The following is a 22,250-nucleotide window of genomic DNA, read 5'->3' as shown; positions in this document are numbered from 1 at the left end:
GGTGAGTTACACAGTAAAACCACCTTATAAACTCAATCTTGGTATGGGGAGAAAACCTCATGCTCTCCTGGTGTCATTTGGCTGCTTAATACCTGTCTGCACATGAGGAACTTTCAGTTTCTATAGTGAATTCAGTATTTCGTTTCATTTCATCACAATGAAATCCATAATAAAACTCTGGAAAGGAGAATCTTGAATTTACTTGGAATAACTTAAAGGAAGTCTTCTTAGCTCAATTATTTGCTACAGAAGATATTAGAAATAACATTTTCAGTCTCCCACATTGAACATCAAAGACAATCAGCCACGACTAGAACTGCCATTAAAAGTAACAAAACCAGCAGTAGCAATGTTATTTGTCAAGGGGAAGCTCCAGATGAGCGTGTCCCTCAGCCAGCGGAGTGTTTCTGAGGGTTAGGCACAGCCAGTTACCGGGGAGTCATTACTGAGTTGCAGCTCCGCAGAAGGGAGAATAAAATACTCTGCCCAACAGAAAATACTCAGGCACTATTTTTGGCCCTAAACTTGCTCCTTGGATCCACCTCAAAAATGGGCCACAAAGGACAGATTGTTTTTCCAGCTTACTCTTTTTGTTCAGATGTCACTGAATGTTCAAATGTTGATAGTTTTGCTCTTTATAGGCTTATTTTTCCTTGTCTTTTTCTTTTCTTCTTTCTTTCTTTCTTTTTTTTTTTTTTTTTTGTATGTCCACAATAATTTTATTTCACATTCTACCAGGTCTAGCTGGGACACATTTTTTTCCTCATAAATATATTGTCACATTTTCTTTAGGGAAAATTATACATATTTATAGCGCAAGTCAGACTGAGGGACACAAGAGAAAGGGAGGAATCATATTCATCTGCAGGAATTGGGGAATGCTTCACGAAAGAGGTGATTTTGAACCTTTGAGGATGGGGAAATGTTCTGGGTGGGTTCATAAGAACTAACAAGGTCAAAGGCAAGGTGACAGACAGTAAGGAGTGTGCTGGATGGAAAGCGTACCAGGTAGGCCCACTGGCTAGGTGTCCTGTAGTAGAGGTGAGAGGGGTAAGAGTCTGGATGGGAAAGTGTGGCCAGAGTGTGAGCTCCTATGAATATCCAAAGCAGACAGACATATTTGAGTTAGAGAGAGCCTCTGAAAAGTTTTGAATAAAAAAATAAGTTATCACAACTGTGTTTAAGGAAACCTTATCTGGCAGTATATTTTAAGGAAATGGAAAGGGAAGACATGATAAATTAGGAAGTACTGAAATTAGGAAGTTATTTCTTCAGAAGAGATTATTGAGTAAGACCTGAAGAGAAATAATGAGACTAGGAAAAAGCTAGATGCATATTCATTCTTTGTTATAGTTAATGTATCATTTTACTGTAAGTGGCAAACCCAAAATATTCTTTAAGTGTGGATATAAGATGGTTCCCTTAAGTGATGGTCCACTGCAGAATGTTTCAGAGAGAGATCAGTTAGTGGATGATCATTAGAGTTCAAGGGCCAGTTCAATCATTAGAGTTCAGGTTTTTACTATGAAAAAAAAGGATTATTAACTAAATCATTATTCTTGGGACCAGATGACATGGGAGAAGACTGTGGAATGTGGAAAGACAGAAAGTTATTGAAAAATAAAGGTTAAAAGGTTTGGCCTTTAATCAAATGCTATAGGTCTGTGGAAACAAGATCCTGGGGCTTTAAGGTCAAATGTTACTCAGAGGTCACCTATTCAAAAGATGAGCAGAAAGGGAAACAAAATAGAAACTCTGTGCTGGGAAGCATGGAGGATAATTTATTCAACCAGCATTTAATGCATTTGTATCCAGCCTAGTGATAGCTGCTAAGAATATAACAATAATGGCCACTCAGACCCTAATACAGGTCACAGTCAAGTGTGATGGGTTATAACTATGGTTAGTAATAGGGAGGACATGGCATGAAAGAATAGATTTGAAGCATGTTTGAGTGCTAGAACAGTCAAAGAAGTTAAGCACTGGCTTGGAAGTATTTACCTTTTAAGAGAAGCAGATTCTCCTCTGGACCCTTTAATTTCTGGATGAGGAGGTTTCATTTTGTTTCCTAAAGAAGGCCGTCCTCTGACAGAACAGGGGAGCTGCTGCAAGGCAGAGCTGATAGGACCTGCAGGGGGAGAAGGAAGGAAGTCCTGAGCTGGGACAGTGATGGGGTGACAGTGGATGTCACAGTGACTGTCCATTCCCTCCATCTACTGTGAGAAAAGCCTCAGCTGATTCACTTCCCTTTGTGGGTACCCTAGCCCATTGTTACAGTTACATTTGGTAGCTAAGGGAAAGACAGACAGAAAAAAGATAATTTTAAGTGAAGTTTCCTACATGCGGAATCCAAGCCAAAAACAGCCATTAGAAAAACCAAAACACTGCCTTCTCTTTTCATTAACATTCCCTGCTTCTCTCATCAAATCCCTCTCTCCTTAGCCTCAATCCCTGCCCCATCTCATGGGGAGTTCCAGGGACTGGTCATGTTACTGTAGTCACAAGCCTCTTTTGACTACTTCATTGTTCCATTTGTAAATGGAAATTAGACTCCTGACCTCTAACTTTTTTTTTTCACATAGACTTAACAGGTATATTCCTTTAAATTCTCTCTGCTCCTTTGTAAGAATTGCAGTACAAGGATATTTCAGCCCATGAAAAAATATGTTTTATGTTTTATTCTGCCTCACAGCACCATGCTAAATATATTTCTCCACAGTATAGGTTCTCAACCTTGGCTGCACATTAGAATAATTTGGGGAACTTTAAAAAAGTCCCAATGCATAAGCCATGCAAAAGACCAGTTAAATCAGGATCTGTGGGTGAAACTCAGGCACCAGCATTTTTTAAACTCCCCAGGTGGTCCCAGTATGCAGCCAGAGTTAAGAAGCACTGATCAACAGCAACACCTAATTACTTCCCAATTCCCCAAACTGGCATTTATTTTGGGGATTTTGTGTCCATACTATTTTACTTCCTAAAACAAATCAAAACAAAGCCTGCCCAGCCATCAAAGCCAAAGTCAAATGCCTCTTCTCTACAAAGTCCTGTTCCCCATCACCAGTGTGAACTTAATATCTCCTCCCCCTCAAGTGACTTGTTTCTGTCCTTAGCACATGGGACATTGGTTCTTGAACTCTGGACAGCTGTGGACATGTCTTTTTCCCAAATGAATTTTAAGCTATTTGCAGATAGGAATTTGGGCTTATTCATTTGTACATAGTGAATATTCAATAAATATTTTGAAATCAAATTAAAATTGCCAAAAATAAGTAATATAAATAAATCTATACCCTTCCTATATGTAGTGTGAGTGATGACTTGTGCCTTCTATTAAAAATGGGCTTTTTTTAGAGGATTAAAGATTGCAGCATGAGAGGAGAGACAGAGGCTTCCTCCTAAAACTGGATACAATTAGAAAATTTAATTGGCGCAACTAATCCTGAGACAGCAACAGAAAAGAGGACGCAACAGAAAAGAGGACGCGTCAGACTGCACACACCTCAGCGAACCGGGTAACGTACCAGAGCTGTGGCTCCACGGGACTCGAGCCCCTCCCCCACCCCAGCTCACTGGCGGGAGGAAGGGAAACAGAGCAGGGATGGAGTGGAAGGCCTGGGACTGCTAAATACCTACCTCCGGAGATCTCTGCTGGGAGCACAAACTTACATTTCATGGTGTTTTCATGAGACTCGCATGACTATCGGGTTGGAAAGAATACAGGCAGAGTTCCTGGGGTGACTGGGATCCCGGCTGCTTGTGGAAAGCAGGGATCCATATCTGGCTGCTCTGGGACAAAAATTTATACCTGTGTGCCCGGCCCACTGGCTCAGGCAGTGGAGACAGGCACAGGAGCCAGGAGGCGGGGAACAGCTCTTTCCTACCCCCAGTACCGCTCCCCTGCTACTCCCAACATTGCTTCAGGGGCTCAGCAGCTCCAGAATAGAGCTGCTGGACACTAGAGGGCACCATATACAAACATGAAACGCCAAAGGAACCTCGTCCAGAGTAAAATTGCTAATACAACTCCCAAGAAAGACTTAAATGATATGGACCTGGTGACTCTTCCTGAAAGGGAGTTCAAAATAAAAATAATCAACATCCTAATTGAGGTACGGAAAGATATTCAAGAACTCAGGAATGAATTCAGGTCAGAGATCCAATCATTAAAGAACACGATGGAGGGTATTAAAAGCAGGTTGGATATGGTGGAGGAGACAATAAATGAAATAGAAACTAGAGAAGAGGAATACAAAGAAGCTGAGGCACAGAGAGAAAAAAGGATCTCTAAAAATGAAAGAATATTGAGAGAACTGTGTGACCAATCCAAGCAGAACAATATTCGCATTATAGGGATACCAGAAGAAGAAGAGAGAGAGAGAAAGGGATAGAAAGTGTCTTTGAGGAGGTAGTTGCTGAAAACTTCCCCAGTCTGGGGAAGGACATAGTCTCTCAGGCCATGGAGATCCACAGATCCCCCTACACAAGGGACCCAAGGAAGACAACACCAAGACACATAGTAATTAAAATGGAAAAGATCAAGGATAAGGACAGACTGTTAAAAGCAGCCAGAAGCAGAAATAAGATCACATACAAAGGAAAGCCCATCAGGCTAACAACAGGCTTCTCAGCAGAAACCTTACAGGCCAGAAGGGAGTGGCATGATGTATTTAATGCCATGAAGCAGAAGGGCCTGGAACCACGATTACTTTATCCGGTGAGATTATCATTTAAATTTGAAGGGGGGATTAAACAATTTCCAGATAAGCAAAATCTGAGAGAGTTTACCTCCCACAAACCATCTCTGCAGTCTATTTTGGAGGGACTGCTATAGATGAAAGTGTTCCTAGGGTTGGATAGCTGTCACCAGAAGTAGTAAAATCATGGTAGGGAGGGTGGAGCAGCTGATTGCAAGGCAAATGCAAAACTAAATTGACTATCCCCAAAGCCAATCAAGGGATAGAGAAAAGTATAGAATCTGATAACTAATATATAAAGAATGAAGGAGGAAGAAAAAGGAGGAGAAATAGAAAAAGAACCTTTAGATTGTGTTTGTAACAGCATACTAAGTGAGTTAAGTTAGACTCTTAGATAGTAAGGAAAGTAACCTGGAACCTTTGGTAACCACGAATCTAAAGCCTGAAATGGCAATAAGTACATACCTACCGATAATCACCCTAAATGTAAATGGACTGAATGCACCAATCAAAAGACATAGAGTCACTGAATGGATAAAAAAGCAAGACCCATCTATATGCTGCTTACAAGAGACTCACCTCAAACCCAAAAGACATGCACTGACTAAAAGTCAAGGGATGGAAAAAGATATTTCATGCAAACAACAGGGAGAAAAAAGCAGGTGTTGCAGTACTAGTATCAGACAAAATAGACTTCAAAACAAAGAAAGTAACAAGAGATAAAGAAGGACATTACATAATGATAAAGGGCTCAGTCCAACAAGAGGATATAACCATTATAAATATATATGCACCCAAAGCAGGAGCACCAGCATATGTGAAACAAATACTAACAGAACTAAAGGAGGACATAGACTGAAATGCATTCATTTTAGGAGACTTCAACACACCATTCACTCCAAAGGACAGATCCACCAGAGAGAAAATAAGTAAGGACACAGAGGCACTGAACAACACACTAGAACAGATGGATCTAATAGACATCTACAGAACTCTACATCCAAAAGCAACAGGATACACATTCTTCTCAAGTGCACATGGAACATTCTCCATAATAGACCACATACTAGGCCACAAAAAGAGCCTCAGTAAGTTCAAAAAGATTGAAATCCTACCAACCAACTTTACAGACCACAAAGGCATAAAACTAGAAATAAACTGTACAAAGAAAGCAAAAAGGCTCACAAACACATGGAGGCTTAACAACACGCTTCTAAATGGTCAATGGATCAACGACCAAATTAAAATGGAGATCCAGCAATATATGGAAACAAATGACAACAACAACACAAAGCCCCAACTTCTGTGGGACGCAGCGAAAGCAGTATTAAGAGGAAAGTATATAGCAATCCAGGCATATTTAAAGAAGGAAGAACAAACCCAAATGAATAGTCTAACGTCACAGTTATCAAAATTGGAAAAAGAAGAACAAATGAGGCCTAAAGTCAGCAGGAGGGACATAATAAAGATCAGAGAAGAAATAAACAAAATTGAGAAGAATAAAACAATACAAAAAACCAATGAAACCAAGAGCTGGTTTTTTGAGAAAATAAATAAAATAGATAAGCCTCTAGCCAGACTTATTAAGAGAAAAAGAGAATCAACACACATCAACAGAATCAGAAATGAGAAAGGAAACATCATAACGGACCCAACAGAAATACAAAGAATTATTAAAGACTACTATGAAAACCTATATGTTAACAAGCTGGAAAACCTAGAAGAAATGGACAACTTCCTAGAAAAATACAACCTTCCAAGACTGACCAAGGAAGAAACACAAAATCTAAACAAACCAATTACCAGCAAAGAAATTGAAGCGGTAATCAAAAAATAACCTAAGAACAAAACCCCTGGGCCGGATGGATTTATCTCAGAATTTTATCAGACATACAGAGAAGATATAATACCCATTCTCCTTAAAGTTTCCAAAAAATAGAAGAGGAGGGAATACTCCCAAACTCATTCTATGAAGCCAACATCACCCTAATACCAAAACCAGGCAAAGACCCCACCAAAAAAGAAAATTACAGACCAATATCCCTGATGAATGTAGATGCAAAAATACTCAATAAAATATTAGCAAACCAAATTCAAAAATATATCAAAAGGATCATACACCATGACCAAGTGGGATTCATCCCAGGGATGCAAGGATGGTACAACATTCGAAAATCCATCAACATCATCCACCACATCAACAAAAAGAAAGACAAAAACCACATGATCATCTCCATAGATGCTGAAAAAGCATTTGACAAAATTCAACATCCATTCATGATAAAAACTCTCAGCAAAATGGGTATAGAGGGCAAGTACCTCAACATAATAAAGGCCATCTATGATAAACCCACAGCCAACATTATACTGAACAGCGAGAAGCTGAAAGCTTTTCCTCTGAGATCGGGAACAAGACAGGGATGCCCACTCTCCCCACTCCATAGTACTGGAGGTCCTAGCCACGGCAATCAGACAAAACAAAGAAATACAAGGAATCCAGATTGGTAAAGAAGAAGTTAAACTGTCACTATTTGCAGATGACATGATATTGTACATAAAAAACCCTGAAGACTCCACTCCAAAACTACTAGAACTGATATTGGAATACAGCAAAGTTGCAGAATACAAAATTACACAGAAATCTGTGGCTTTCTTATACACTAACAATGAGCCAATATAAAGAGAAATCAGGAAAACAATTCCATTCACAATAGCATCAAAAAGAATAAAATACCTAGGAATAAACCTAACCAAAGAAGTGAAAGACCTATACCCTGAAAACTACAAGTCACTCTTAAGAGAAACTAAAGGGGAAACTAACAAATGGAAACTCATCCCATGCTCTTGGCTAGGAAGAATTAATATCGTCAAAATGGCCATCCTGCCCAAAGCAATATACAGATTTGATGCAATCCCTATCAAATTACCAGCAACATTCTTCAATGAACTGGAACAAATAGTTCAAAAATTCATATGGAAACACCAAAGACCCCGAATAGTCAAAGCAATCCTGAGAAAGAATAAAGTGGCAGGGATCTCACTCCCCAACTTCAAGCTCTACTACAAAGCCATAGTAATCAAGACAATTTGGTACTGGCACAAAAACATATATGGTCAATTAATATTCGATAAAGGAGCCATGGACATACAATGGGGAAATGACAGTCTCTTTAACAGATGGCGCTGGCAAAACTGGACAGCTACATGTAAGAGAATGAAACTGGATCACTGTCTAACCCCATACACAAAAGTAAATTCAAAATGGATCAAAGACCTGAATGTAAGTCATGAAACCATAAAACTCTTAGAAAAAAACATGGGCAAAAATCTCTTGGATGTGAACATTAGCGACTTCTTCATGAATATATCTCCCCGGGCAAGGAAAACAAAAGCAAAATTGAACAAGTGGGACTATATCAAGCTGAAAAGCTTCTGTACAGCAAAGGGCACCATCAATAGAACAAAAAGGTACCCTACAGTATGGGAGAATATTTTTGTAAATGACAGATCTGATAAAGGCTTGACATCCAAAATATACAAAGAGCTCATGCTCCTCAACAAGCAAAAAGCAAATAATCCAATTAAAAAATGGGCAGAGGAGCTGAACAGACAGTTCTTCAAGGAAGAAATTCAGATGGCCAACAGACACATGAAAAGATGCTCCACATCGCTAGTTATCAGAGAAATGCAAATTAAAACCACAATGAGATATCACCTCACACCAGTAAGGATGGCTACCATCCAAAAGACAAACAACAACAAATGTTGGCGAGATTGCGGAGAAAGGGGAACCCTCCTACACTGCTGGTGGGAATGTAAATTAGTTCAACCATTGTGGAAAGCAATATGGAGGTTCCTCAAGATGCTCAAAACAGACTTACCATTTGACCCAGGAATTCCACTTCTAGGAATTTATGCTAAGGATACAGCACTCCAGTTTGAAAAAGACAGATGCACCCCTATGTTTATCGCTGCACTATTTACAATAGCCTAGAAATGGAAGCAACCTAAGTGCCCACCAGTAGATGAATGGATAAAGAAGATGTGGTACATATACACAATGGAATATTATTCAGCCATAAGAAGAAAACAAATCCTACCATTTGCAACAACATGGATGGAGCTAGAGGGTATTATGCTCAGTGAAATAAGCCAAGTGGAGGGAGACAAATACCAAATGATTTCACTCATCTGTGGAGTATAAGAACAAAGAAAAACTGAAGGAACAAAACAGCAGCAGAATCACAGAACCCAAGAATGGACTAACAGTTACCAAAGGGAAAGAGACTGGGGAGAATGGGAGGGTAGGGAGGGATAAGGGCAGGGAAGAAGAAAGGGGGTATTATGATTAGCATGTATAATGTGGGGGGTGGGGGAAAGGGGAGGGCTTTGCAACACAGAGAAGACAAGTAGTGATTCTACAACATCTTACTATGCTGATGGACAGTGACTGTAATGGGGTTTGTGGGGGGGACTTAGGGTAGGGGAGAGCCTAGTAAACATAATGTTCTTCAAAAAAATAAAAAAATAAAAAAAAAATACAGCATCAAAAAAAAAATAGGGCTCTTTGTGAAAGCCATAATACCATTTCTTACACAAATGTGGAATGTGATTTACTATTCCTGGCAACAGCTGCTGCTCGTCAATGATAATTTCAAAGTCAGTGATAATGATTCAGCAGACATGGTGATTCTCAACCTACACATGCCACCATATGGACTTCAGGACAGAATTATTTTCTGCTCATACAAATACATTCCCGGTTTTGTTTTATAGAACTTAACTTATATTAAAAGAGCATTGGCCAAAGCATCTAAGTCGTCCCAGGATTACGGTTAGGGACTAAATGCTGGAGAGAAAAAGAAGGAGTCATGAGTATAAGGGATACACCAAACCCACTCCTTCTGGAAGAGACAACTTAAGCATGACCAAGACATCATCCCTGAGTCCCAGGTGTCCCTATCTGTTCTCTCTGCTTCCATTTACACAGGGGATTTAAGTCCCTCTGAGTATGACTGCCTGCCTCCACTATCAAACAGGGACCAATCTAAAGGCATGTATGTTATACTCATTTTTTTCCCATACACAGCACTTACCTATTACAGTTCCCATCACCCAACAGGAGTCAGAAAAGTTTTAAGTCATTCATTGAACAAAAGGAAGAGCCCTGAATTGATAAAGGTAAGTACTGGTGTGAAGAGCTCTGTCTCAAAAATGTCCCCTTCTGATGTCTATAGAGAGCAAGCCCCCAGTCCTGCCACACATCCCCCACCAGGTGCAGTGATTTGAATGTACCCGATTAGATGTGGACACATAGAAGAAGAATTAAATATTTAAGTGATAAATCAAGCAAATATCATTTGGTTGAGTGATATTACTTGAAAATTTAAAAAATGTAAGTTATAAATTTCACTTATGTGCTCAAAAATCTTAAGTTATAGTTAACTTATAGAGCCAGAATGAGGGTGAGGTAGGTGAGCCCCCGTGCCACTTTGGGTGAAAAATTTAAGAGGGTACAAAAAACCTTGATAATCAAGATAAATAATATTCAATGCAATATTTTTAAAAATCAAAACTGCAAAGAAGCTATGATGGACAATTAAAAGGACACAATCCATATAGGATAGATTTTTCAAAATACTGTATTATCATTATCATGAACAATATTATATCAAAATATTATGAGCATTATTATATAATGCTAGTAATAATGCCCCAAGCATGATAATAACAGTCCATGGGTTTTGGTGTACATAGCTTTGAAACTGTAACCAGCTAGGCACAGACTGGGCTACTTTATAGTAGGAAATAGTTTAACACCAAAAACTGTTGTGGATGATTTTTCATTACAAACAGTAAATATTTTTTTTCAAGTTTGGGTTTTAGTTAATGGTCAGAGTATGTAATGTATTAAAAGAAAAATCGTTACTGAAAGTGCTGTGACAAGTATTTATATTTGTAAGACATATTTCATGCTCCCATTTCACTGTTCACTTGCCATTTCTTAAGTGCCCAGCACTGCGCTCAGACTGGAGCTAATACAGTGGCCAGCTAGAGGCAGACACCTGTCAGCAAACACCAGTATTAGAACACTGAGGAAGATATCAGAGGAAGTGGTGGGGTTATCATGGAGACAGGAATAATTTCTCTCTCAAGGGAAGGGATGAGGGGACAAGCTGAAAAATATTTCACTACAGGATAATATAACTAATCAGTTAACAGGTATTTTCCAAACTGCATTTTTTGTCCCTATCAGCTGTTTGGCAACAAGTATGAAATGCCTAAAAATTCAGAATAATTTCGATGAAGCACTTCCATTTCCAGGAAATTATCTGTAAGAAATCTTAATGGACGTCTTTTAAGATTTCTCTTCATGAAAGTTCACCATTGTGCCTTCTATACTATAATAAAAATAAAGGAATAAACCAAAGTAGCTAATAATATGGCACTGTTCAGCTACATACATTGTCTAATGTAACACTCGTAGCAATTAAAACAAAATTTGGTAAGGAACCAGTAACAGCACCGGATGGTGCACACACATGCTCCTTTCCCACATGTGCTGCCTGGACCAGCAGTATGAACATTCCTTGGGACCTTGTAGACATACAGATTCTCAGGCTCCACCCCAGACATACTGGATCATGACCTGAATTTTAGTAAAATCCCCAAGTGATTCCTAATCACACTAAAGTTTAAGAAGCACTGGTGTATGCCTTATTTTTTTAAGCAAAAGAAGAGTATGTATGTTATGATTCCATTTTTGACACCCAAATTTTGAGTCAATGAACAGAAGAAAGTGGATTGATACACATCAATATATACACAGTGATTATCCCTGGTGTCTTGCCAATGGGTTTCAGCCTCAGACAAGTTCACTGTGGATTTAATGAGACCAAAGAAATGACAATGGAATCCTTTTGGGGTGAAAGGATTTATTGCCCAACTTTATTCCCATGGTGGCAGGTCAATCACTAGAATCCGGTCCACTCAGATCAAGTCTGCATGCAGCAAGCTGGTCTCTGCCTCTGGGCCTCTCCACCCCTGCAGCTGTCTCAGTCTCTGTCCTCAGTGCTGCCACCGCTCCAGTCTCTACTCTCCAGCAGCCCTGCAGCCCAGAGCACTGGGCGGGGCTCTTTATATAGAGTCAGTAACAACATATAGACCACACGTGTGTAGTGAGCAAGCCGACCAGGGCCAGTGAGAATCCTGGCCATAAGAACCTTCACTTTCTCTACATCTGGGAACTGTTTTTTATTTTCTCCTATTTTCCCATTTTCTAAATATTCAACTACCAATGTGTATCACCTCTGTTATAAGAAAGAAGTAATTTTATAAGGATTTTATCTTTGTTGTTTTTCTTTAAAAATGATTGTTCATGGTGAGTGAATTATTTTCTGTAAGATAAAAATTCAGGTCAATTATACATGGAGGTTTGTAAAACTGAGAGCATAATTTCACATCAATAGGTTCTAGGACTATATATTTGATATAACTGTGATTTTAAACAGTTTTTCACATTGTTTCCATGAGAATATTTGTCTTTTTCTGTTCTTGTATCTTGTTTTTCTGTTAAATATGACTACATTTGTAGAGCATCTCACTCATCAGCAGTTACATAATCTCTCAAATAGTTCTTGGTTTCCGTTGAACCTAATCCTGTCTCCTGATGCATTCCTAAAACTTCTAAAATATAAAATTTCTACTTTTCTCTTTCATTTTGTTTTAGGACTTGAAAAGCCTTCTTTCAAAATACAAGTATAATTAGCATAACCAGCTGTTACTAGCATGAAACCCCTTTGGGGGGTATTTTTTAATCCCATTATTTTAGAGGAGTATTCTGAGGTTGGAGAACACAGAAGCTGCTGTATTTGAAGCCACGGCAAGGAGGAAAGATCTCTACCTGGAGAGCTGCTCAGGTGGACCCTGGTAGTCACAGAGCAGACTGAAGACAGAGGTCTCAGAGGAAAATAAGAAGAGCCTACCTCCCATGCTTGCTTACAGCAGTCCCAGTTCGTTCCAAGACATTTAATGAAGACAAGCAAAATCCCATATCGAAGCAAACCTTCTAACATTTTGCTAATGAATCTGTGCGTATGTCCTCTGAGAAGGGACATAGTAATTATGCTTTGTTCATCTTGTTCCAAGGATCTTATAGAACAGGTAGTTACAAGTCCATCGATGTAGCAGCCTGATTAAGGCAAGCCTTGCCCTGCTGGAGATCTGTGCTCTACTCTGTAGCAGGGACTTTTAAGCATTAGCAATGGGAAGATAAAGGAGACCAAGAGGCTGATTTTCAGAGAGTTCACAGGTGCAGGAGATGGGAAAGATCACTGAAAAATTACTAGAAGAAGAAATGGAGAGGAAGTTACATTATGGAGGATCTCAAAGACAGGCTTGGTCATATATCATCTCATTTAATCCTCATACCAGACTGCTGTATATGAGCTGGCTGAGAGTCCATGACGTTCAAAACTTTCTGCAGTTTGACCCAGCTAATGAATGGTGGAAGGAGGAATCAATTTAACTTTAGCTAATTCTAAAGCCCATGTTCTTTCCACAAGAACACACTCCCTCAAGAAATGATTCTGATTATGAGTCATTCACTACAACCCAAAAAATTAAAAAAATTTTTAAAAATTCCCCAATGCAGGGTTTCTCCCATTCCTGATTCATGGACTACCATCCATCGAAATATCTTAGATTTCTTTTTTAAAAACATGTTGCTGATTTTGTTCTTTTATAGGTCTAAGTGGGGCATAAGAATTTGTATTTTAAATATTTCCCAGGCAGTTCTGATGCACAGACCACACATAGACTTGCCCAGGAAGGACATAACCTACATAGCATTGAAAGGAGATGCTTAGTAACTCCTGGGGCAAACCCTGCCTTTCTCATCAGCTTGCCTTTGAAAACAATGCTCTTGGTCTGCACTCCATATTTCATTCATTGGTTCAAGGCTCTCTGACATAGCAGAAGGATCTGAAGTGAGAGGAGAGGCTGTTTTAGACTTTGCCCTTCACAGTGATGCTAGGTAACAAAGCAACAACCTTGCTGAACCTCGGTTTCTTCTTCTTCAAGAGAAAATAACTCCTGTCTCAACCACCTCACATGCAGATTGAGAGGAATTAATAAGAGGATTTAACTAAAATTGACTCATAGATTATTACTAGTTTTCCATACAGACATGAGTACTTGAGTGAGTAGGGATGGGGGGACATGAAAAGAGCCCTGGACTTGAAGTCAGACATAAGTCTGAGTTTTGTTTCCACATCTCACTAGCTCTCACTTTGAACATTAAGCTCTGGAGCCTATTTCCATTGCTATAAAAAGAGAATAACAAACATGTATGCTCAACAGCAAGACTAGAAGTAACCTAAATATTCACCAGTAGGGGACTAGCTACATTAAGGATGCTTTGCCCATGTTGTCAGGGAGAAGTGCCCTTTCTCCACTTCTGGTTTCTATGGAAAGGGATTTTTTTCAAGCATGTTGGTGGCCTCTCTCCTGCCCTTTAGTCACTCTACCCCTGGGAAGGTGGCATAATTTATCTGAGTGGTAGATCTTGGCTTCACTAACCTTTTCATTTTAGAGACTGCTAGGCTACACACACAGGTTCCGCATTCACAAGCCTGCTTGGCTAGTCAAACCTCAGCCTCTGGCCTGGCTTCTGTCTGCCATAAAATTGCTCTGCATTATCCATTTGTTTCATTCTCAAATTGTTCAAAATCCCATGAGTGGAGGGCAGGGGAAGAGGGATACTATTTATTGGACCCTCTCAAAACAACAACGCATACAGTGGAAATTATGTAGCCATTATGTTTTTAAAAAAGAGGTGAAGCCTTATGTACCTACTATCATATAAATTATCTTGGGATATGTTGTTAATGAAAAACTGTCAGGTCCAGAACAGGGTATTTAGTGTGTCCCTGTCTATATAAAAATAAAGGATGCATTCACAAAGAAACGCACTTACATTTAATTTAAAAAAATACTGGAAAAATATAGAGGAAACCATTTACTCTGGTTGCTCTTGGGGATGGAAACCAAGAATGTGAGGTGAGATGTATGTGCTCTAACATGATTTTTAACTTTTAGGTACACTTGTATTTTTTTTTAACTAAAAAATACAAAAAGCACACATCCATCACATTATTGTGTTGAAAAGTAAAGAATACTGTATAGATATGTAAAACCTGCCTAGTAATCAGTAAAGTCAGCTTCTTTTTTCCACCAGGTAAGTCATCTTTCCTTTGCCAATGTCATTCCTTTGGAGTTGTTGCAGGTCACATTCCTGGAGCACTGCACTGTGACTTCTCTAAGCCTTAGCTCTGCCCCTTCTCATCAGAGGGTGTCTCTCCAATCAGAAAGCAAGCTACAAGAGAGCAAGGGACCAAGAACTGCAGCACTCCCATGCCAAGCCCAGTCTCCTAACACAGAAGAAAGCCAACACATGTTTGCAATATTGAATAGCACGCACTGCTCTTAGTGCCCAAGCCAACCATCTACTCTAATTGCCATGGAGTTGGAGTTGGGATAAAGAAAGCCTTCACATGACTCTGCTAAGCAGGAAGCACAGCTTCAAAGAGCAGCCGAGGCTCCCCAGCAGAATACAGACTCCGCATGTGACATGATGTGCAAAATCACCACATGCGTGCTGCTCCCAACCACCATCACCTCCTCACATGGGAATTTTAAATGGAAGCATGTGCCTAACACAAAACAAATCTGACATTTTTTCCTTTGTATGTTTGGTGATTATTTATCAGAGTTTAAGACAATGTAAGATAAAAATTACCAAAGCAAGGAAAAATGAGCTGCAAGCTCTTTTGAGGTTTCTTACCTTGGGCATGGTTTATAAAGTCAGGCATTTGCGCTGCAGGCTGAGAGGCTTGACAGGTCCATCTTCCATAGTATAGACTCTGGTCAAAAGATCACATTCAAGGAAGTCAGGCAGAACAGGTTCATACACTGACTCCACTGTGCCAGGTCTGTGGCATATGCTCACCCAGCCTTGATTTCCACTGCTCTGAAATGAGAATAAGACTGTCCTTGAGGGTCTAAATGATAAAATATCTGTCAAGTATCAGATACATGCCCTATTTATGGTAATTATTATTGATGCAGAAATTAGTTTATAAAAAATAATAGAATTGACTATGAATAACCATTGGTTCAGTTATTTATCTTGCTTTTTTCCCACTGGTGTGTGATCTCTTTAAAGTCAGAAACTTCCTTTGTTCATTTTTATGACCCTAGCACTGAGTACATTGTCTTACAGTTTACTTCCCAATAAGGATGTACTGAAAGAGAGAGAATTGGAAATAACTTTCAGCCGTGCTAACCAATGTTCTTTCCATCCATCCTCAATATGAGCCTCTGTATCAGCACCTTAGATCTCTTCTCTCTTCCTTTTCACACACCCTACTCAATCCTAAGAAACTGGGAAACACCGGTCCTGTTGCAGGGAAGCTGGTTCTAACTCCTTTAAGATTTCCAAGAAAAAGACAAGCTAAAAGCACACTCTTTGACTTGAGAAACCATATTGTAAGGTGTTTTTTTATTAGCAATATACAATTTAAATCTCTGTGCTTCGAGACTGAGTTTGCTTCTTGGGGGTCAGTTTATGTTTTGAATAACTTGCTGTGGAAAACAAAAAAGAAAGTGCAAAACTAATTACAGTATAAAATTTGGTCTTGTTAATCAGGGTTTGCCATAGAAAGCTAGTATTTCTATTTCCTAAATTTACACTTAACTTCTATGTGTCAGGCAATATTAGACACAGGAAACCCCAACATGATTAACACATACCTCTATTGCAAAAATACTGTGCTGGCCATCTAATAAAATGACTTTCCTTCTCTATTTTTATTTCTCTAAATTTGTAAAGGCCTTAGGAATTGTTAAGCTTCTTTAAAACTGCTGTCTTGACCCCTCCTCTCTCACCAACTCACACCTCTAATACAATTCTACATGACACAAAATATAGGGTGATTTTTTTAAAACTCCTTATCAAGCAGCAAGTATTCATTTTGCAGTTACAGTATTACTATCCTGGCTTTGCTAAAACACAGACACAGTTCAAATGTGCCTGGAATTCCTACAAAACATGTAGGTACTAATCCATGTATTTTTAAATGCATGTGCTTAAAAACAAAGCAGTATTTATTTTAAAGATACTAAAATACAATGTGATATCTATTTACATTAAAAATAGAATTTGTATTGAGATTTCATTTACATAGGGTGTACAGTTATGAATTTGACAAATGCATACACCTATGGAAATGTCACAGTCCTAACAAGTTAGGAAGATTTCCATTGCCCCAGAAAGTTCCCTCCTGCACCATTCTGATCAGTCCCTAAACTCACACTCTCCAAGGGCAACCACTCTTCTGATTTTTATCACTTTGTTTTAGACTTACTCATTCTAGAACTTCATATACATAGAATCATACAGTACATACTCTATTGTGTCAGGGTTCTTTGGCTCAGCATATGGCTTTGCAATTCATACATGTTTTTGCCTGTTATGAGTAGTTCATTTATATTGTTGAGTAATATTCTATTGTGTGGCTAGACTACAATTTCTTTATCCATTCTTCTGTTGGTAGATACATGCATAAGTTCTTGGTGCACTGTCTTATGAATGAAAAAGTTGTAACTATCCTTGTGAATGTTTTGTGTACATATTTTTCATTTCTCTTGGATAAATACCTAGGAGGAAAATTCTTGAGTTGCAATGTAGGTATATGTTTAACTTTATAAGCAATTACCGAAAAGTTTTAGACTTCTACTGCAATTTTTGAGAAGTCTATTTACTACCTCTACTTGTCAAAATTTGATTTGTGACAAGTGAATCTTTTCATTTTAGTCTTCCCTGAAAAATAATGATGTTGAATGTTTGTTCACATGCTTACAGACTATTTATTCACATTCCTTCTGGAAGTCTCTTTTCATGCCTTTTACCCATTTTTACTGGCTTTTTTGTCTGTTAAGTTGTGGGAATTGCTCATATATTCTTCATATACGTATTCTTGTTAGATATGTAATTGCTAATGTTTTCTCTGTGGCTTATCTATGCATTTTCAGAAATGTGCCCTTTGATGAGAAGAGTTTTCAATTTTTATGAAATTCAACTTACTAGCTTTTTCTTCTATAGGTAATACTTTATAAGAAATGTTCATGGTCATGAGCATGCTTTCTCTGCACTTTCCTCTAGAAGTTTTATATTTTTTAGCTTTTAGGTTCTAGGCTAAGAGCCATCTCAAACTAACTTTTGTGTATGGTATGAGATGTGTGCTGACGCTTATTTTTCTATTTTCATATGGGTTTTCAAAGTGTGTGATGGTTTTTGACAAAAAATGCCAACTAGACTAGACTACAGTGACCAGACAGCTGGTAAAGCATTATTTCTGGGTATATCTGTGAGGGTGTTTCTGGAAGAGATTGACATCTTAATTGGTAGACTGAGTAAAGAAGATCACATTCAACCAATATAAGTGGTTATCATCCAATCCATTGAGGGCCTTAATAGACAGAAACAGAGGAAGAACAATGAATTTGTTCACTCTGCTTGAATTGGAACATCCACCTTCTCCTGTTCTTGGATACCAGTGCTCCTGATTCTCAGACCTTTGAACTTGAACTAAAACTTTTACTATCTGCCCCCCAGGTTCTATAGATTCCATGCCATGGGAATGCTATTAAGAGTCACTCTCTGTGATATAGGTAGATCTCTTCAGATTTTCTAATTTTTCTTGTGCCAGTGATGGTAATTTATATCTTCTGAGGAATTTGTCAATTTCATCTAAAATGTTGAATTTATTATAAAAAATTGTCTATAATATTTAACTACTATCCTCTTAAAGTCAATAGGATAGGAGACATTTTATATGTAATATGGACACTTTCAGTTTATTTTCTTTCTTCTTAAACATGTTGGCTAGGGTTTATCAATTTTATTGACCTTTTCCTGGAGCCAATGTTTTGTTTCATTAATTTTCAGTTTTTTGCCTATTTACCACTTCATGGATTTCTATTCTTATTGTTACTATTTTCTCCCTTCTACATATTTTGTAATTTACTTTCCTTTTTCTAGCTTCTTAAAGTGAAGCTTGGAGCATTAATTGTAAATCATTGTTTTTTTCTAATCTAAGCATTTCAGCTATAAATGTCCCACTAACCACTATTTTTGTGGCATGTGACAAATTTTGAGATGTTGTGGTTTTACTCTAATTTAGTTTAAAATATTTAAAATTTTAATTTTGTTTTCTTCTTTGATATGTGGGCTTTTAGATATGTTTTTCTTAATTTATAAATGTTTGGAAATGTTTGAAGCTTTTCTGTTATTGATTTTTAATTCAATTCCACTGTGGTAAGAGAAGACACCTTTAAATTTATGTCTTGCTTTACAATCCAGCCCATTATTTTATCTTGGTGAATGGTCTGTTTTCTGGAAAATAATGTGTATTTTGCAGGAGTTAAGTGTAATTTCTTATAAATATTTGTTATGTTAATTTAATTAATAATATTGTTTAAATCTTCTATATCTTCACTGATTATTTTTGTATAGTTGCTCTAACAGTTACTAAAAAAGGACTATTGAAATCTGAAAGTCAAATTGTGAATTTATCTATTTCTCCATTTAATTCTGTCCATTTTTACCTGATGTACTTTAAAGTTCTGTTACTTGTTGCATAAATATTTAGGACTGTTTTGCCTTATATTTTCTTGGTGATTTGACCTTTTAAATGTCCCTGTTTATTTCTGTTCATATACTTTGACCTGAAATCTATTTTATATAATATAAATATAGTCATTCCAACCTTATTAACATTAGTTTTTCCATGCTATGTTATTTTGCTTTAATCTAAGTCTTTATAGTGCATATAGTTGGGTCATTCTCTTTTAATCAGTCTGACAATCTCTGCCATTTAATTATAGAGTTTATTCCAATTATGTTTAATATAAATATGATTTTAAGTCTTTTTTTTTTACATCTGTTTCCTGTTTGTACCACTTGTACTTAGTTCATCTTATTTTCTTTCCTGCCTTCTGTTAGATATATTGACTATTTTGTAGTTCCATTTATTCCTTACAATTTATTTAGGATTTTAGTTTTCTTTACGGATTATAATATACATCCACAACTTAATCTATCTTGAATTAATATTATACTTCTTCACATTTATTATAAGGACCTTATAATAGTATGCTAACATTTATTCTCTTCCATCCTTTGAGTAGCTGTTGCTATATATTTTATTCCTACATACAGGCATACCTTGGAGCTACTGCATGTTTGGTTCCAGTCCACTGCAATAAAATAAATGTAGCAATAAATCAAGTCAAATGAATTTTCTGGTTTTCCAGTACACATAGAAGTAATATTTATACAATACCATAGTCTATAAATGTACAATAACATGTCTAAAACTGTATGTACCTAAATTAAAAGTTATTTTATTGCTAAAAAATGCTAACCATCATCTGAGCTTTCAGAGAATAATAATCACTGATCACTGATAACCATAAAAAATATAATAATAATAAAAGTGTTGGAAATATTGCTGGAATTTCCAAAATCTGACACAGAAACACAGTGGACAAATGCTATTGGAAAAATGGTGCTGATAGACTTGCTTGATACAGGGTTGCCACACAGTTTCAATCTGTAGAAAAATGCTATATCTGTGAAGTACAATAAAGTGAAGTGAAATAAAACAAGGTATACTCATGTATTTTATACCATGTCACATTATATTTTGGTTGTCTTGTTTGCTTTAAATAGTAATTGTCATTCATAGTAATTTAAAATAAAAAATAATGTATTTTTATATTATAAATATTTGTCTTTTCAGGTGCTTTTCATTCTTTTTATATGACCTGAATTCTATTTGTTATTTTTATCCTTGAGTCTGAAGAACTTCAGTACTTTTTATAGTACAGGCCCACTTGTGATAAATTCTTATTTGTTTGATAGTGTCATTATTTCACCTTCAATTTCAAAGAATATTTTCCTGCACATAGAATTCTAGATTGATGGGGTCCTTTCCATTCTATGCATAGAGATGTGGCACCATTGTCTTCTGGCCTACTCTAATTTTAGTAAGAAGCTCATGTTCATTTTTACTTTGATCTCCAGGGAATAATCTCTTTATTTCCTGTATGCTCATAAGATTTTCTCTTTATGTTCAAATTTCATGAATTTCACTATGAATTGCCTAGGTGTGGTCTTTTTTGTGTTGATCCTCCTTGGAATTCACTGAGCTTCTTGGATCTTTGAGTTGATATTTTAAATCAAATCTGGAAGATTTTTGCTATTATTGTTTGAATCTCTCTCTCTTTTTTTTATTCCAATTCCTGTTTCTTCTCTTTCTTTAGCTCTAATTGCATATATGCTCAGACCATTTGATATTTTCCAATGGACCACCAAGGATCTATATATTCAGACCTTTATTTTCTCTGTGTTTCAGTTTTGATAGTTTTTTATACTTCAAATTCATTGATGTTTTTTTCTTTTTCAATGTCCATTCTTCTGTTAAGCTGGTTCAGTTGTTATTCTTTCATATCTTGCAAGTTTCCATTCCAGAATTTTCATTTGCTTCTTTTTTTTTATAGCTTTAAGTTCTTTCCTCAGACACCCCATCTATTCACTTATTATATTTTATTTTCTTTTAAATTCTTGAAGATATTTTAAAAGACTATTTCAAATCTGTCAGCTGATGCTAATATTTGTTATATCCCTACATCTATTTCCAGTGACTACTTTTCTCGTGGTTATGGGTCCCATTTTGTTTCTTCACACGTCTAGAAATTTTGTTGAGATTCTTGATTTTTATTGTCTTCTTTAAAACATTTTAAGTATTGTGTTGATAACAAATTAATTTACTGGTGGATAATCTTGATTCTATTGGAGTTTAGATTTTATTAGGTTGGTCTAGAGTAGTCCTTACTATTCCTAAGGCAAGGCCTTTCTACAGTCTCAGGTGAATTCCCAAGTGTCAACCTGGTTAGCTGGACTCCAAGGTCTCCTTGAAGAGTGAAATCTTTAGAGTCATGCTATTCAGTTCACACAGCCTCAGTAGCCATTCTCTCTAAGTCTTCATACAGTTACAGTTATGCCTTATATATACACATATGTTTTAGTATTCATCCAAAAACTCAAGAGAACTCCTGTGCAGATTTCTGGAGCTCTTTCTCTGGAATGTTCCCTTTCTTTACTACCCTCCTCCACAAATTCCAACTGCCTCAGCAGTCCCAAACTATGGTCCTTGTTTCCTACATTTCATAAGACCACTAATCCATCTTTGGCCTCAACAATATGGGACTGTAATTTTGAAAGTGTCCCCAAAGGAAAAGCCTGGGTAAATGTGAAGCTTGCTACATGTGCATCCTTCTGTCAGTGATCACAGTCCTGTGCCATATATTGTTCGAACACTGAAAATATTTGCTTCATATAGTTTTTCTAGTTTAATAATCTTTGGACAGTAAATTTGATACATACTAGTCCACCATGTCCAGAATTGGAAGCCTGGATCTAAACTATAT

General features: G+C 37.3%; 1 long non-coding RNA gene across 1 annotated transcript in view; it reads right to left on the bottom strand.

Annotated features, from left to right (window-relative positions):
• Positions 1-22,250, bottom strand: part of LOC130683340 (uncharacterized) — a 168,511-nt gene that overhangs the window by 115,605 nt on the left and 30,656 nt on the right. Inside the window, exon 2 of the long non-coding RNA XR_008996993.1 lies at positions 15,541-15,726. This is a non-coding gene — a long non-coding RNA (uncharacterized LOC130683340). The remainder of the gene's footprint in view (positions 1-15,540; positions 15,727-22,250) is intronic.

This window comes from Manis pentadactyla, chromosome 1 (assembly GCF_030020395.1).
Source record: "Manis pentadactyla isolate mManPen7 chromosome 1, mManPen7.hap1, whole genome shotgun sequence".
NCBI lineage: Eukaryota > Metazoa > Chordata > Mammalia > Pholidota > Manidae > Manis > Manis pentadactyla.
This window is presented reverse-complemented; position numbering and strand designations above follow the sequence as displayed.